Source organism: Carassius carassius, chromosome 31 (genome assembly GCF_963082965.1).
Source record: "Carassius carassius chromosome 31, fCarCar2.1, whole genome shotgun sequence".
Taxonomy (NCBI): domain Eukaryota; kingdom Metazoa; phylum Chordata; class Actinopteri; order Cypriniformes; family Cyprinidae; genus Carassius; species Carassius carassius.
In genome coordinates, this window is record NC_081785.1 from 13,809,672 (window position 1) to 13,816,157 (window position 6,486).

Genomic DNA, 6,486 nt, shown 5'->3' on the forward strand with positions numbered 1-6,486 from the left:
CAGCCTCTTTCTTTTGGAGTCCTTGTCTGTGCTGGTTGACCTCCTTCAGCCTCTTGCATATTTCTAGATCAGTGGCAGTTTTCAGGAGTGCTTCTACACTTCTACGCTGGCTTTCCAACTCCAGGTCAACTGTTTCTAGTTTCCTGAGGAAAGCTTCAGTGGCCTCCTCACTCTTTCCATAGTCTTTGGACTCTAATACAGGCCTCTGCTCCCTCCTTTGCTCCAGTTGGGAAACCTGGGTCATTATGAAGAGATATCAGACATTAGATTTAATCATATGTTTATGAATCACATTACAGTGTGAACTGGTAACACTCCTCTGAGAGAAAAGTCTGGATTTTTAGTGCTAGTTGAAGCAGGCGATCGTTGTTTGCTGACTCTTTCTTCAAAGTGTCACTGATCTCCCGTGATGCAAAGTGTCGTCCTCGCACCAGGTTCTGTTCTGCATCCTGTACAGCCATTATTAGAGCGAACCGGCTCCTGATTTTTCTGCATGATGACCTGTAAGAGGAGGTATTAGCATATCATAGTTCTTTGTGTTTGCTGAAAGACCTGTAACAAAACATTAGTTTATCAAATTATCAGATTTCTGGACCAGACTAACCAGATGTTTTTTGACTATGGCTTGTATACTCTGCAGGGAGGTGCCCCAGTCTTTTGTGGCTGTGGACTACAGCTCGTCCTGAATCCATCCACTTCTCCTGAGTCCTGAGTTTCCCTGCGTGCCTGCAGAGGCCACAGCCACAGAGTTTTACTCATTCACCCACGAGGAAACCTTTATAAATGAGAATTTAACTTTGTAAAAGACATACTGATGTGCAAAATAAATTGGACTACATAGGTGAATGTCTATTTTCCACATTCAGCAGGAGCTGTTTACTTCACACACCTCATAGCTTCCTTCCAGGAATTTCTGCAGCTGTAGAGATTCTTCCAATGCTTTTCATCTGGTTTTGCTAATTTCCGAATACTTTGTCCTTCCTTTAAGAAAGGAATTTTACTTAAACAGTACTTCTCAAGATTTCTGATCCATAGACCTTTGTGAAAAACAAGTGTGCTTTCTTGTATTGAATGTGCACTTTTAGTGTACTTCAAATTGTTAGAGTAAATTTGTACGTTTTCTTAAGTCACCTGAAGCTTAAGTGCTTGATCCAGAGTTTTCTTTCGGTCCTCCCAAGCTTGAGCAAGCTTTGTTTTGGCATCCTCCAGCTTGTGTAGTGCTTCTCTTATCTCTGCTGAATCGCTGTGTCTGGACCTAACAAGATTCTGTCCAAAACTCTTAAATGAATCTATACGCTCACCGCAAGCATCAATCTTAGCCTGCAATCATTAAATGTTGCTCTAACACAAGTATGGTATCATATAACATTATGTATTAGTATTTACTATGACAAATTAGAAGTCATTTTGAATCAGTGCATCATATAAAAGAATACATGTCACTGTATTAGTTTTAGCATAGTAGTTTGTGCCAGAACAAGCCCAAACCCTTAAGGTTGCCTCCATCACACCAGTTTTTAAAAAGCCTGGATGTGATGTGTTTGATCTGTCTAACTACAGGCCTATATCTAATCCTCCTTTTTTGGCGAAGGTTCTTGAACGTGTTGTTGTATCACAACTTCATTCTCACTTGTCCATGAATGAGCTTTTAGAACCTTTTCAATCTGGGTTTCGATCAGGACATAGTACTTAGACTGCCTTGGTCCGAGTTACGAACTATCTCCTCGTCTCTGCTGACTCTGGTGCCCTTACTATCTTGGTGCTGTTGGACTTGAGTGCAGCCTTTGACACGGTGTGTCACTCTATATTGATTGAGAGAATAGAGACTTGGCTTGGTATTTCCGGTACAGTGTTGGAGTGGTTTAAATCTTATCTCACTGATCGTACACAGTTTGTCATTTTAGAAAACAATAAATCTAACGTTGGACAGGTACTTCACAGTGTTCCTCAGAGGTCTGTTCTTGGCCCGATACTTTTTAATATTTACATGCTTCCTTTAGGGCAGATTATAAGAAAGCATGGTTTGGGGTTCCACTTCTATGCTGATGATACTCAGATTTATATTAGCACGGAAACTAATATCACAGGTATATCAGCAAACCTATCTGACTGTCTGCAGGAGATTAAATTATGGATGTACCACAATGTTCTTAAATTGAATGGTACAAAGTCTGAGGTTCTTTTAGTTGGTACCCCTGCAGCTGCCTGTAATGGTAGAAATTTTAGTTTACACCTTGAAAATAATGTAGTATCTCCGTTACCTCAAGTTCGCAACCTTGGTGTAATTTTTGATACTCATTTGACACTTGAAGCACATATCAAGAGCATTTCAAAATCTGCATTTTTCCATCTAAGGAATATTGCCAGGATTAGGCCTTTTCTCTCATTACCTGATGCAGAAAGTCTTGTCCATGCACTTGTTACCTCTAGGGTTGATTATTGTAATGCCCTTTATCTTGGCCTACCTGCAAAGTCTGTTAAGCGACTGCAACACATACAGAACTCCGCTGCTCGTGTTCTTACACATACTCCTTCTCGTCAGCATATCTCTGGGGTGCTTAGGAACTTGCATTGTCTTCCGGTCCATGCCCGTATTGATTTTAAAACTCTTATTTTAACATATAAATCTGTACATCGAACTGCACCATCATATATATGTGATTTAATTACGCCATATATGCCCCCTCGTTCTCTCCGCTCTGCCATCTCTCTTCTCCTTAAACAGCCTTCTTGTAGATTAAAAACGATGGGTGACAGAGCCTTCTCTGTGGCAGCCCCCAGGCTGTGGAATGCACTTCCCTTAACTGTTAGGAATGCCCCAACATTAACAAGTTTTAAGAAATGGTTAAAAACCCATCTTTTTAAGATGGTGTTTGTGTCTTGATTGGTGACACTGGATGTACATGGTATTTTTTTTTTAATGTTATTTATTTTATTTTTTTTGTGTACTGACTTTTGTTCTGTGCTTGTAGCGCTTTGGGTATAAGAAAAGCGCAGTATAAATAAAATGTATTATTATAAATGTGAATATATGTTTTAATATCTTCCAGTTCTGGTGCTCTAGTATGAAACTCTCAGCTTCTCTCTTATTCTTAGGCAGACCTTTCTTCATCTCATCACTTTGCTTCGAGGTCCAGTCCAACAGGAGGTGCTGGTTAGATTTAAACAGCTGCAGCTAACTGCTCCTTCCTATCACAACAAAATGTATATTCGGTTTATTTTCAAAGTATATTCTGTTCTATTTTCTTTTAATGTATATTTAAAATACATTTTTACGATGTTAGACTATTTAAAATTTTTAACTGATTATTATTACTATTATTATTATTATTATTATAAATTAATAATATAGCAACTAATGGTTGCATATCTTCGTTTGATTTCCTTGTGCAGCTTCACTAAAGCGATGTTGATCTCTTCCTGCTTCTTGCTAAGTTTGTCAGACAGATCACAGTGTCTCCTTAACCTATCTTTCGTCTCCTTCTCCAGGGCCTGGTTTTACAAATTAGAGCCATTGTCTTCTCTGTAACCCTTCGTGTAAGCTGACTAGCTTTAGTGAGTTACACAAACCCTCACCCTACAGCACATAATGGACCATGAATGGTTTATTTTAAATCTTTTGTACATACAGCAGTTAGTTCATTGGAAGGTGCTGAGTGTTTTTCTATAAAGCCTTTAACCACAATACAAGCACACACAATAGATGTTGTATAGGACGTGCTACCCACAGTGCACTGATTAATATGGATGAATGTGTTCTTTGTATAACAGCTGTCTATTCTACTCACAGTGCCTCTCTCTTGGATAACTTTGGCCTCCTTCTCCATCTCCTCGTGTCTGCGAATAAGATCCACTCCACAGCTTTGACCCTGGAGCAACAGCATCTGTGGCCAAAAAAAATACAATAAATATTTAATTAAGACTCTATGTGACCCTGGACCACAAAATCAGTCTTAAGTCAATGGGGTATATTTTTAGCAATAGCCAAAAAAAAACAAAAAAAAACCTTGAATGGGTCAAAATGATCAATGTTTCTTTTATGTCAAAAATCATTAGGATATTAAGTAAAGATCATGTTCCATGAAGATATTTTGTAAATTTCCTATCATATATATCTTTAAACCTATTTTTTGGTAATGTCATTAATAAAACATTCCTGTAAATGTACCAGAATTAGCCAGGCTATTTTAGGCTATTTTACATCCGTAGTCCCTGGACAAGATGTAACAAGTCACCCTAAAATAAAAATTTATTAAAAATACATACTAAAAAAAATGTATAATTACAATTAGTAATTAGTACAAATCATACAATCATATGCATTGCTTAGAACTTCATTTGGACAACTTTAAAGGTGATTTTCTCAGTATTTTGATTTAGTTGTATCTTGGCCAAAAATTGTCCTAATAAACCATGCATCAATGGAAAGCTTATTTTATTCAGCTTTCAGATGATTTATAAGTCTCAATTTCGAGAAATTGACCCATATGACTGGTTTTGTGGTCCGGGGTCACAAAATAACAACGAATATTTAATTAAATATATTTAAAATGTTATATTGAAAAACTAAGTGTAAAATACATTTTCATTTTCTCTCATATTGGTTTCAAAGCCAAAGTTGGGTTATGTGGTCCAGGGTCACATTTATAAATAACAACAAATAAATATAGTATTATCTCTGACTGACTACTGAGCCAGTTTGTGACTTTGGTACAGCGACTTACTGTACCTGCTGGACAGATTCAACGATATTTCCACGATATAACAACACCTGATGCTTCTGCAATATCTTCACTTCAGTCTGAAGATTGCTCATGTCCATTTTGGAGTCTTCTAGTATTTTATTCATATGGTCTGTGATCCATTCATCTGCCTAAAATACAAATAAACATCACAAACTAACCAATTTGTTTCTCTTTGTTTAAGTCGCCAGGATCGGAAATGTCTAATGATCAACCCACCTTGTCTTCCTGAGAATTAAGAAGTTTTTCAAAAGCTTCATGGCATTTGATCAACGTTTCTACATAATCCACCATTGTTCCCAAATCACTGTTCTCAAACAGGATCTGCAAAATACAGATATTGTTAGCCTTAAAATTATAAATGTCTAATTACAAACTTGATTCTGAAATGAGCTTGTGAACTAATGCTATACAGATATTTTATATACTGTATGCCAGACCAGACATTTCTTACATGTTGACATGTAAATAAAAGTAACTCCTGGTAGTTTACAGGAGCACTGACCTCTTGGGAGCTAGTGATCTTTTTCATGTACTCAGTGTCTCTATAAAACACCTGCTCCAGATATGTGTTCTCCAGCCATTTCCGCTAGGAATGCCAGTTATCAGAAAGCTTCTCTCTCTATTCTCGAAGAGCTTTCAGATTGTCCTGGATCTGATGGCCACACAGGATGTTTAAACATATATTTGTTATGTATTTAGCATTTATATTTATGTCAGTTTATTAAACAAAATTATAGTTTGCAATATTGTAGTTTTAAATCAGACAAAATAAGTTTCTCACCTCTTTAGCATTAAGTTTGTCATGCTTTAGCAGGTCCTGGTCCATGGATATGGCCTGAACATATGTTTCCTCACGTGCCACAATCTCAGCCCATAGCTGCTGGTGCTGGAACAACTGCAAATCACAGGTGGCAATACCTTTATCTGGTCAAGGTTTTTGCAGAATTTGTGGCATTCCTCAGATTTACATAGATTTTCTTTACGATCTTCGGATAAATCCTGCAGCTCTTCCCATGATTCTCTGTCATAAAGTGAACTTAAAGTATGATTATCTGTAGACTGTAAAATGATGCAACTTCATACACAGGACTGATATATCACAAACAACTGACACAAATATGAGATTACTGTATTTATTAGTTTGTAATATTTTGTTTAGAATCTGTTTTCCTGATCACATGGTGTTTCTCGGTTGAAGCGGCTCTCATGATGATTACTTTTGATGAGTCTGTCAGCCAAATCTTCACAGGTGTGCATCCTCTCCAGTCCCACCTCCAGCTGCTTTAAAGGAGCCATGACCCACAATTTGCACTTTTCCACGAGATTCAATGCATGTTATGATTGCCTAACGATTATACACTGGCCGGGAAGCCGATATTTAAAAGTGAAGCGTTTGTTTACCTCAGGGTTTGTAAAATAGCCCACGTGCACGCGCACTCAAATACGAGATTTTGATTTCTGATTTCAGGATATACAATATATGGACACCGCAGCAGGAAGCTCGCCCTTCCCCTCTCCCCCTCATATTCAGTCGAGAAAGAGTTGCTCTGTGGTTGACTGCCAGAATCAACATGTAAATGTGTTTTCTCTACCAAGAACGGACCTACCTATCAGAGACCAGTGGATTAAATAAATTTTTAATGAAGCGGTTAGTGATGGCAAAATCGAGGCCTCGTGAACCAATGAAACAGTTGAACCAAATGTGCCATATTGTTTCGAGGCTTCGAATCAATCCGACACC

The 6,486-nt window shown here is 37.8% G+C and overlaps 2 pseudogenes; both read right to left on the reverse strand.

Annotated features, from left to right (window-relative positions):
- Nucleotides 1-844: 844 nt before the first annotated feature.
- LOC132111602 (spectrin alpha chain, non-erythrocytic 1-like) lies at nucleotides 845-3,884 on the reverse strand (annotated as a pseudogene).
- An 836-nt stretch (nucleotides 3,885-4,720) lies between these two features.
- LOC132111920 (spectrin alpha chain, non-erythrocytic 1-like) lies at nucleotides 4,721-6,041 on the reverse strand (annotated as a pseudogene).
- Nucleotides 6,042-6,486: the final 445 nt, after the last annotated feature.